At 65.4% G+C, this 12,266-nt stretch overlaps 1 long non-coding RNA gene across 1 annotated transcript; it reads right to left on the bottom strand.

Moving 5' to 3' along the window:
* Window positions 1-1,386: 1,386 nt before the first annotated feature.
* LOC142403371 (uncharacterized) lies at window positions 1,387-9,649 on the bottom strand. Its single transcript, XR_012773650.1, has 3 exons — window positions 9,546-9,649; window positions 5,169-5,272; window positions 1,387-1,529 (listed from the first exon to the last, which is right to left on the bottom strand). It is a non-coding gene; the product is annotated as an uncharacterized LOC142403371 (long non-coding RNA).
* Window positions 9,650-12,266: the final 2,617 nt, after the last annotated feature.

Genomic DNA, 12,266 nt, shown 5'->3' with positions numbered 1-12,266 from the left:
CCCAACTGGGATCCAGCCCCACAGATCCCAGCAGATCCCACCTCCACCCCAGCTGCGATCCAGCCCCACGCATCCTGGCACATCCAGCTCCATCCCAACTGGGATCCAGCCCCACAGATCCCAGGACACCCCAGTTCCATCCCAACTGGGATCCAGCCCCACAGATCCCAGCAGATCCCAGCTCCACCCCAGCTGCGATCCAGCCCCACGCATCCTGGCACATCCCAGCTCCAGCCCAACTGGGATCCAGCCCCACGGCTCCCGGCAGATCCCAGCTCCAGCCCGGCTCAGCTCCAGCCCCATAGATCCCAGCAGATCCCAGCTCCCATCTGGGCAGGGATCTCCCCCCCCCCCCCCCAGCTGCGATCCCCCCCCCCCCCCCCCCCATCCCATGGGATCCCCCCCAGCCCGCCTGCCCCCCCCCCCCCCCCCCCCCCCAGGATCCACCCCCGGCCGTTGGGATCCCCAGGGATCCAGTGGGGAGGGGGGAGGGGGAGGGGGAAAAATGGGGGCGGGGGGGGGGGGCCTGGATCTACCTGGTGCAGGGTGCGGCCCCCCCCGGATCCCGGGAGATCCCGGATGTGCGCAGCGGCCGGATCCTTCCCCCCCCCCCCCCCCCCCCAGGCCCCGGCTCGTCGGAGGAGCCGAAGCCGCCTTGGCCGATCGCCCACCCGGGATCGGGGCCAGCGTCGCCGCCCGGGCCAGGATCCGGCCCCCCGCGCCCCACGGCGACGCCGGATCCGGCCCCCGGCGTCCCGAGTCCCTATAGGATCGGGTCCCCGTGCCCCATAGCGGCGTGGGATCCGGCCTCCGCAGCCCCGTGGCCCCACAGCCATCGCCCCACGGAGCTCTTGGGAAGGATCGGGCCCCGCTGCGTCGCCCCACGGCGCCGTGGGGGAGGATCCGGTCCCGCGGCAGCGCCCCACAGCGCCGTGGGGCAGGATCCGGTCCTGCGGCGGCAGCACCCCATAGCGCACTGGGGCAGGACCTGCCCCCCCCCCCCCCCCAGCATCACCGCATGTGCTGTGGGGCAGGATCTGGCCCCCCAGCATCACCCCACGGCGCTGTGGGGCAGGATCTGGCCCCACAGCATCACCCCACGGCACCGTGGGGGACGATCCAGCCCCACAGCAGCACCCCACAGCGCCGTGGGGCAGGATCGGGCCCCCCAGCATCACCCCACAGCACCGTGGGGCAAGATCTGGCCCCACAGCATCACCCCATGGCACCGTGGGGGACGATCCAGCCCCACAGCAGCACCCCACAGCGCCATGGGGCAGGATCCAGCCCGTTGCCACGGTGACGGGGTGTGTGTGGGGGGGGGTTCTAGCTCACATGGGTTGCCATGGCGATGGGGGGGGGGGGGGGGGTCCTAGATCAGGCAGGTCGCCATGGAGACGTGGGGGTTGTCTAGGCAGGGTCGCCACGGTGACGGTGTGGGGTGTCCCCTACCTGTGAGCGGAGGCCTCATGGACTAGGTGTTGCTGCTCCGGGGGTCCTCGGTGGGGGGTCACAACCGGCAGGGCCTCCTGTGGGGAGGGGGGGGAACGGAGGGGGGTCAGTACACCCGGACACGGGGGTACCCAGGGTGCCGGGGGGGGGGGCGGGAGGCAAGAACAGCCGGACACGGGGGTACCCGGGGACAGGCAAGAACAGTCGGACATGGGGGTACCAGGGGACAGGCAAGAACAGTCGGACATGGGGGTACCAGGGGACAGGCAAGAACAGTCGGACATGGGAGTCCGCGGGAACAGGCAAGAACAGTCGGACACGGGGATACCCAGGGTGCCGGGGGGGCGGGAGGGCAAGAACAGCCGGACATGGGGGTACCAGGGGACAGGCAAGAACAGTCGGACATGGGGGGTACCAGGGGACAGGCAAGAACAGTCGGACATGGGGGTACCCAGGGTGCTGGGGGGGCGGGAGGCAAGAACAGCCGGACACGGGGGTACCCGGGGACAGGCAAGAACAGTCGGACATGGGGGTACCAGGGGACAGGCAAGAACACCCGGACACGGGGGTACCCAGGGTGCCGGGGGGGCGGGAGGCAAGAACAGACGGACACAGCGGTACCCGGGGACAGGCAAGAACAGTCGGACATGGGAGTCCGCGGGAACAGGCAAGAACAGTCGGACACGGGGATACCCAGGGTGCCGGGGGGGCGGGAGGCAAGAACAGCCGGACACGGGGGTACCCAGGGACAGGCAAGAACACCCGGACATGGGGGTACCAGGGGACAGGCAAGAACAGTCGGACACGGGGATACCCAGGGTGCCGGGGGGGGCGGGAGGCAAGAACAGACGGACACAGCGGTACCCGGGGACAGGCAAGAACACCCGGACATGGGGGTACCAGGGGACAGGCAAGAACAGTCGGACACGGGGATACCCAGGGTGCCGGGGGGGCGGGAGGCAGGAACAGCCGGACACGGGGGTACCCGGGGACAGGCAAGAACACCCAGACATGGGAGTCCGCAGGAACAGGCAAGAACAGTCGGACACGGGATACCCAGGGTGCCGGGGGGGCGGGAGGCAAGAACAGCCAGACACGGGGGTACCCGGGGACAGGCAAGAACAGTCGGACACGGGGGTACCCAGGGTGCCGGTGCAGTGGGCAGCAGGAACACCCGGACACGGGAGTCCCCAGGGACAGGCAAGAACACCCGGACACAGGGGTACCCAGGGTGCCGGTGGGGCAGGAGGCAGGAACAGGCAGAGGAACAGGCTGGAACAGGCAGGAACACTCAGACGGGGGGGTACCCCGGATGGAGGACGGGCAGGGGAGCTGGGGTGCTCGGGAAACACCCGGCTGTGTGACTGTTGTCAGGCAGCAACAGGCAGAAAGCAGACTCAGGACCCCTGCCAGGCAGAGATGGGAAGGAGGTGTAACCCGGCTACAGTCGGAGGGACGGTAAAGGCAGGCAGGTACAGGCGGAGCGGCGCCCCTGGTACACCCGGCAGGCTGCCTGCGGGTACGTCCCAACCGCGTCACACCACAATCGTGGGTGTGCGAGGTGTGACACGACTACAACGCGCAATCACCGCCCCAGCCAGGCACGGCTGTAGCGAGGCAGGGACAGGCAGGGGCAGCTCAGGCCTGGCTCCTGCTTCCGGTTGTGCCGGGAACAGTCGGTTGTCGTGGAGGGGGAAGCTACAGTCGGAGGCAATGGGGGGAGGGGGGGTGTGTCACAGTCCGGTGGTACAACGCACGTGCGTGGGGGTGACAAAATGACAGGGGGTGACAAAAGGACGGGGGTTGACAAAACGGCAGCGGGTGACAAAGCGGCAGCGACAAAACGGAAGTGAGCGACAAAATGGGAGAGGATGACAACGCGTCAGCGGGTGACAAAACAGAAGGTGACAAAATGGTGGCGGGGAACAAAGCGGCAGCGGGTGACAAAATGGCAGCGGGTGACAAAATGGAAGAGACTGACAAAGTGTCAGTGGGTGCCAAAATAGAGGGTGACAAAATGGTGGCGGGTGACAAAATGGGGGCGGGTGACAAAATGGGGGCGGGTGACAAAATGGAAGAGACTGACAAAGTGTCAGTGGGTGCCAAAATAGAGGGTGACAAAATGGTGGCGGGTGACAAAATGAGGGTGGGTGACAAAATGGTGGCGGGTGACAAAATGCCAGTGGGTGACAAAATGGGGGCGGGTGACAAAATGGGGGTGGGTGAAAAAATGGAAGCAGGTGACAAAATGGGGGCGGGTGACAAAATGGAAGCGGGTGACAAAATGGGGGCGGGTGACAAAATGGGGGCGGGTGACAAAATGGAAGCGGGTGACAAAATGGGGGCGGGTGACAAAATGGGGGCGGGTGACAAAATGGCAGCGGGTGACAAAATGGGGGCGGGTGACAAAATGGTGGCGGGTGACAAAATGGGGGCGGGTGACAAAATGGCAGCGGGGGTGTGAGTCTCTGGGTACCACGTGACACGGCACACGTGATGTCACGGGAACGTTGCGGAGGTTGGGCCGGGGGACATGACGTACAGTATGATGTCATCGTCACCACAGAGGAGACAGGCGTGATGTCACTGAGTGGGGGGGGGGAGCCGACTGTGCTCCACGGTGATGGGTACAGGCGGGTAAAGGTGTCCTGGGATGTGCGGGCGTGATGTCATCGGGGGTGCGGGCTGGAGGGGGGCGTGTCAGCCATGGCATGATGTCATCAGTCGCCAGAGTGATGTCACGAAGGTGTATGTGTCCCGCACAGGCAGACGCAACCGGGGGGGGGGGGGGGGAGGGTGTACAGGCGGGGGGAGGGGAGGCACCGACTGACGCGGGGGGGGGGGGGGGAGGGGTTGTGCCAAGTGGGTTGTGGGGAGGGGACGCAGTGGGGGGAGGGGGGGGTACAGTCGGACAGGAGGTGACACGAGGCGGGGGAGGGGACACCCTGGGTACAACCGGTGACAGCGGGGGTGGGGTCAAGGGGGAGGGGAACAACCTGACGCAGCAGCTACAGCCGGAGGCCTACCGGGGGGGGGGGGGAGGGGGGGGGGCGGGGGGGGTGTACAGGCGGAGGGGGCTACAGGCGGAGGGGAGGGGGGTGCAGGCGGAGGGGACCCCCCTCCCCCCATGCACTCCCCTCCCCCCCCATGCACCCTCCCCTTCCCCATGCACCCCCCCTCTCCCCCACCCCCACCCCGGAAACCCTCGCTCAACTGCAACAACCCTACGAGGAAACAACCGGACACCCCCGGCCGCCTTCCCCAGCCACCAGGGAGGGGACCCCAAGTGTCACCAAGGGGGGGGGGGGGGTGACACCAAGCCCTCCCCCCCCCCCCCCCGCTTCTTTTACCCCTCCCCCCCCCCCAAAAAAGTACAACCGGAGTCGCCTGACAACCTCCGTCCGGTGATGACGGGGCCGTCACCGTCACCGAGAGGCAACAGGCGGTGGCATCCCCGGTGATGGAGGACACCGTGGTGATGGGGGGGGGGGGGGGGGGGGAGATGTCACCCAACTGTTGCCATGGTAACAACCCCCCCAACACCCCTCCCCCCACCCAACACCCCTCCCCCCCTCCCCCCCTCCCCCAAGGTCCTGCCAGGGGAAAGACCTTTCACCTGCAGCCAATGAGGGAGCAGAGAAAAAGGGGGACCCCGCCCCGTGTCACACCCCCCGTGGGCCAATGGGATAGCGGGGAATGCAGACGTCAGGGCTTACCTGGATGCTCATTGGCTGGGCTGGGAGTGATGTCACGAGGCCCCCTTCCTACCACAAGGCCTTGCGTCGGGGGTTGTTAAAGGAACAGGCGGCGGCGGAGGAGGCTGGGGGGTGCGAGGGTGGGGTCAGGCGGGTGACGCGCACAGGCGGACGCGGGTGACGCGGGGGACGCGGGTGACGGACGCGTCACCGCGTCACCCGAGCGTGTGCGAGGGGCCGGGAACGTCCCGTCCCCCCCCCTCCCCGGCCCGCGGGTGTGCGACGGTGACAGTCGCACACGCATGTACAGGCGGAAAGGGGGATGTGACAGGCGGCGGGGGACGGACACCCACGCACCCGCACCCACCCAGGGGCGGGGGCACAGGTTGCGCGCGGTGGGTGCACGGGTGCGACGGGTGCGCAACAGCCGCGCTGCACACGCGGAGAGCACGCAACGGTCACGCTATGCGTGAACACAGCACACGCAACACCCGCGCTGCACACACGGAGCGCACGCAACGGTCACGCTATGCGTGAACACCCCCGGCACACGGTCCGTGCATGGACACAACACGCAACACCCGCACTGCACACACGTACACGCCGCGCGCAACACCCGCGCTGCACACACGGAGCGCACGCAACGGTCACGCTATGCACGAACACAGCACACACAACACCCGCGCTGCACACACGTACACGCTGCGCGCAACACCCGCGCTGCACACACGGCGCGCACGCAACAGTCATGCTATGCATGAACACCCCCGGCACACGGTCCGTGCATGGACACGGCACACGCAACACCCGCGCTGCACACACGTACACACGTACACGCTGTGCACAACACCCGCACTGCACACACGGAGCGCACGCAACGGTCACGCTATGCATGAACACAGCACACGCAACACCCACACTGCACGCACGGCCGGGCAGCACACACGTACAGCGCACGAACACCCCCAGCACGCAGCCCGGGGACGTGCACAACGCACACACAACACCCGCAGCCCGCACACGCGCAGCGTACGTGCACACGCAGAGCGCACGCGACACCCCCAGCACACACCGTCTGTGCGCGCGCGCGATGCACGCAACACCCGCAGCGCACACGCAACAGCCATAGCGCAGGGACATGGACAATGCACGCAACACCCGCACTGCACACGCACGCAGTGCACGGACGTGCACAACCCACACGCAACACCCGCGCTGCACACGCACGCAGTGCACGCAACACCCACAGCGCACACGCAACACCCGCACTGCACGCAACAGCCATAGCGCAGGGACATGGACAACGCACGCAACACCCGCACTGCACATGCACGCAGTGCACGCAACACCCACAGCGCACACGCAACACCCGCACGCAGTGCACGGACGTGCACAACGCACACGCAACACCCGCGCTGCACACGCACGCAGTGCACGCAACACCCACAGCGCACACGCAACACCCGCACTGCACACGCACACAGTGCACGCAACACCCACAGCGCACACGCAACACCCGCACTGCACACGCACGCAGTGCACGCAACACCCACAGTGCACACGCAACACCCGCACCACACGCAACAGCCATAGCGCAGGGACATGGACAACGCACGCAACACCCGCAATGCACACGCACGCAGTGCACGGACGTGCACAACGCACACGCAACACCCGCACTGCACGCACACCCCCGTGCACGCACGTACACAACGCAGACAACACCCACGGCGCACGCAAACACCCTGCACGCAGCAAACGCGCACCGCGCTTGCACGCGTGCGCGCGCACACGCAACCACCGCCCACAGACCACGCTCACAACCTGCACGCGCATGTGCGCGCAACCATCGCACACGTGTGTGTCGGGCCTGCGCTGGGAGACTGACACGCACGCAACGGTACAACCGGCACTCGCACCCACGCCCTGACGCCCCTCACGCGTGTGCGCAACGTGACACAACACGCAGGGACACACAACCGCACACGGGCACACGACAGTCACAACCACATATGGACGCGCAACCACACACGGACACGACACGCAAGCACACGCAGACGCACAGTCGCCCACGGACACACGACACGCGCGACCGCACACAGATGCACAACCGCACAACCGCACTCATAATACAATCACACACGGACGTACAACCGCACGCAGACACTTGACACACCCAACGACACGCGGGCGCGCAGCCGCGCACGGACACAACACACAACCACACACGGACACGCGACCCACACATGACGCCATGCAGACGCACAACCGCACACGGACGCTTGGCGCACACAACCACACACGGACACACAACCCCAGGCAGATGCTTGACACAATGGCGTGCGGACACACAACCGCACACGGACAAACAACCCCCACACCGATTCACAACCGCACACAGACGTGACACACAACCGCGCACGGACACACAACCCAACACAGATGCTTGACACAATCACACGTGGACACACAACCGCGCACGGATGTGACACACAACCGCACACGGACTAACAACCGCACACGGACAAACAACCCAACACAGATGCTTGACACAATCGTGCGTGGACACACAACCGCACAGGGACAAACAACCCCCACGCCGATTCACAACCGCACACAGACGTGACACACAACCGCGCACAGACACACGACCCAACGCAGATGCTTGACACAATTGTGCGTGGACACACAACCGCACACAGACGCACAACCCAACACAGATGCTTGACACAACCGCGCACGGACACACAACCCAACATGGATGCTTGACACAATCGCACATGGACTCACAATCACACACGGACGTGACACACAACCGCACACAGACGCACAACCCAACACAGATACTTGACACAATCACGCGTGGACACACAACCGCACACGGACTAACAACCGCACACGGACAAACAACCCTACACAGATGCTTGACACAATCGTGCGTGGACACACAACCGCACAGGGACAAACAACCCCCACGCCGATTCACAACCGCACACAGACGCGACACACAACCGCGCACAGACACACGACCCAACACAGATGCTTGACACAATCGCGCGTGGACACACAACCGCACACGGACGTGACACACAACCACACACGGACACACAACCGCTCAGGGACAAACCACCCCTACACCGATTCACAACTGCACACAGACGCGACACGCAACCGCACACAGACGCACAACCCAACACAGATGCTTGACACAATCGCGCGTGGACACACAACCGCACACGGACGTGACACACAACCGCACACGGACGCACAACCGCACACGGACAAACAACCCCCACGCCGATTCACAACCGCACACAGACGCGACACACAACCGCGCACGGACACACAACCCAACACAGATGCTTGACACAATCACACGTGGACACACAACCGCGCACGGACGTGACACACAACCGCACACGGACAAACAACCCAACACAGATGCTTGACACAATCGTGCGTGGACACACAACCGCACAGGGACAAACAACCCCCACGCCGATTCACAACCGCACACAGACGCGACACACAACCGCGCACAGACACACGACCCAACGCAGATGCTTGACACAATCGCGTGTGGACACACAACCGCACACGGACGCACAACCGCACACGGACAAACAACCCCCACGCCGATTCACAACCGCACACAGACGCGACACAGAACCGCACACAGACGCACAACCCAACACAGATGCTTGACACAATCGCGTGTGGACACACAACCGCACACGGACGTGACACACAACCGCACACGGACAAACAACCCCCACGCCGATGCACAACCGCACACGGACACTTGACACACGCAACCGCCCGCGGCCACACACCCCACGCACGGACCCACGGACACGCAGCCGCGCCCCCCGCCCCCCCAACAGTCGCACACGCACAACCGCACCCGGCTGCCCCCCAAAACCCCCCCCAACCCCTGGCTTCAGCCCCCCCCCCCCATCCCAGCAGCACTTGGGGGGCCCGCAGGGGGGGTCTTGGGGGCGAGTGGCATTTGGGGGGGGTCCCGGGGGTTGGCGGGGGGGGGTAGGGACATTTTGGGGGTGCAGGGGGGGGTCATGGTAGGGTGTTGGGGGGGGCGGGGCACTTTGGGAGGTCCCAGGGCACTTTGGGGGTTCGGGGGGGGCATTTTGGGGCTGGGGGAGGGGAGTTTTGGGTGTGGGGGCAATGGGGGGGGCTGGGGGGGTCGTCAGCCCCATAAGGACCCCCCTGTTCATGGGGGGGCGGTGCCGGAGGGGGGGGGGGCCCGATCCCGTGCCGGGCCCGATGCGGGGTGAGGGGTCCCGGGGAGGGGATTGGGGGGGGGGGTCCCGGTCTAAGGGGGGGGGGGTCCCGGTCCAGAGGGAGGGTCCGGGGTGGGGGGGGGGGGGGTGGTGTCGTTACCGGGGCCTGTCCCGGGGCCGGTTGATGTCGCGACGGTGGCGGCGGCGGCGGCACAAGATGGAGGCGGTGCCGTTGGGCCCCGGGTGGGAGGGAGCCCCCCCCCCCCCCCCCCCCCCCGCCCCACGCCACGGGGGACACGGGGGGGACACGGGGGGGGGGGGGGGACATGGGGGGACACGGGGGAGGGGGGGGAGCGGGTGTGTGTGTCCCCCATTGGGGGGAATGGCGGGGGAATGGGGAGAGAAGGGGGGGACACGGGAGGGGGGGGGGGGAACACGGGGGGGGGGGGGACAGAGCCGAGGGGTCCGGGGGGACAAAAGTGGGGGACGGAGTGAGGGGGATGGGGGGGACAAGGGGGGGGGAGCGGGGGACAAGCGGGGGATACAGGAGGGGTGGGGGGACGGCAGGGCACAAGCGGAGGGGGACAGGCGGGGGGACAGCGGGACACAACTGGGGGGACACAACTGGGGGGACAGCGGGACACAACTGGGGACACAACTGGGGGACACAACCAGAGTGGGGGGACAGTGGGACACAACTGGGGGACACAACTGGGGGGACAGTGGGACACAACTGGGGGACACAGGCAGGGTGGGGGGACAGCGGGACACAACCGGGGACACAACCGGGGACACAACCGGGGGACACAGCCAGAGTGGGGGGACAGCGGGACACAACTGGGGACACAACTGGGGGGACACAACCAGAGTGGGGGGACAGTGGGACACAACCGGGGACACAACTGGGGACACAACCGAGGACACAACTGGGGACACAACTCGGGGTACAGCGGGACACAACCGGGGGGGACAGCCGGGGGACAGTGGGACACAACTGGGGACACAACCGGGGACACAACCGGGGGACACAGCTGGGGACACAGTGGGACACAACTGGGGACACAACTGGGGGACACAGCCAGAGTGGGGGGACAGTGGGACACAACTGGGGGACACAGGTAGGGTGGGGGGACAGGGGACACAACCGGGGACAGAACTGGGGACACAACTGGGGGACACAACTGGGGGGACAGTGGGACACAACTGGGGGACACAGGCGGGGGGGGGGGGGACAGCGGGACACAACTGGGGACACAACCGGGGACACAACTGGGGACACAACCGGGGGACACAACCAGAGTGGGGGGACAGCGGGACACAACTGGGGACACAACTGGGGGACACAACTGGGGGGACAGTGGGACACAACTGGGGGACACAACTGGGGGACACAGGCGGGGGGGGACAGCGGGACACAACTGGGGATACAACCGGGGACACAACTGGGGGGACAGTGGGACACAACTGGGGGACACAGGCAGGGTGGGGGGACAGCGGGACACAACCAGAGTGGGGGGACAGCGGGACACAACTGGGGACACAACTGGGGGACACAACCCGGGGACACAGCTGGGGACACAGTGGGACGCAACTGGGGACACAACCGGGGACACAACCGGGGGACACAGCTGGGGACACAGTGGGACACAACTGGGGACACAACCGGGGGACACAACCGGGGGTACGGCAGCGCACAAGTGGGGACACAACCAGGGGACACAGCTGGGGGTACAGCGTCACACGGCCACGGGCACAACCGGGGGACACAACTGGGGACACAAATGGGGATACAACCGGGGGTATGGTGGCACACAACCGGGGACACAATCGGAGTACAACGGCACACAACTGGGGTACAACGGCACACAACTGGGGACACAACTGGGGTACAACGGCACACAACTGGGGATACAAGCGGGGACACAACCGGGGTATGACAGGACACAACTGGGGTACAATGGCCCACAACTGGGGTACAACGGCACACAACTGGGGATACAACTGGGGACACAACTGGGGACACAACTGGGGTATGACAGGACACAACTGGGGTACAATGGCCCACAACTGGGGTACAACGGCACACAACTGGGGATACAACTGGGGACACAACTGGGGACACAACTGGGGTACAATGGCACACAACTGGGGATACAACTGGGGACACAACCAGGGTACAACGGCACACAACTGGGGATACAATCGGTGACACAACTGGGGACGCAACTGGGGTATGACAGGACACAACTGGGGTACAACGGCACACAACTGGGGATACAACTGGGACACAACTGGGGTACAACGGCACACAACTGGGGATACAAGCGGGGACACAACCGGGGTATGACAGGACACAACTGGGGACACAACTGGGGTACAATGGCCCACAACTGGGGATACAATCGGTGACACAACCAAGGTACAGCGGCACACAACTGGGATACAACGGCACACAACTGGGGATACAACCGGGGTACAACGGCACACAACTGGGGACACAACTGGGGACACAACTGGGGTACAATGGCACACAACTGGGGATACAACTGGGAACACAACGGGGTACAACGGCACACAACTGGGGATACAAGCGGGGACACAACCGGGGTATGACAGGACACAACTGGGGTACAATGGCCCACAACTGGGGATACAATCGGTGACACAACTGGGGATACAACTGGGGATACAACTGGGGTATGACAGGACACAACCGGGGACACAACTGGGGTACAACGGCACACAACTGGGGATACAACTGGGAACACAACGGGGTACAACGGCACACAACTGGGGATACAAGCGGGGACACAACCGGGGTATGACAGGACACAACTGGGGTACAATGGCCCACAACTGGGGATACAATCGGTGACACAAC

Source organism: Mycteria americana, unplaced genomic scaffold, assembly GCF_035582795.1.
Source record: "Mycteria americana isolate JAX WOST 10 ecotype Jacksonville Zoo and Gardens unplaced genomic scaffold, USCA_MyAme_1.0 Scaffold_222, whole genome shotgun sequence".
Taxonomy (NCBI): Eukaryota; Metazoa; Chordata; class Aves; order Ciconiiformes; family Ciconiidae; genus Mycteria; species Mycteria americana.
This window is presented reverse-complemented; position numbering and strand designations above follow the sequence as displayed.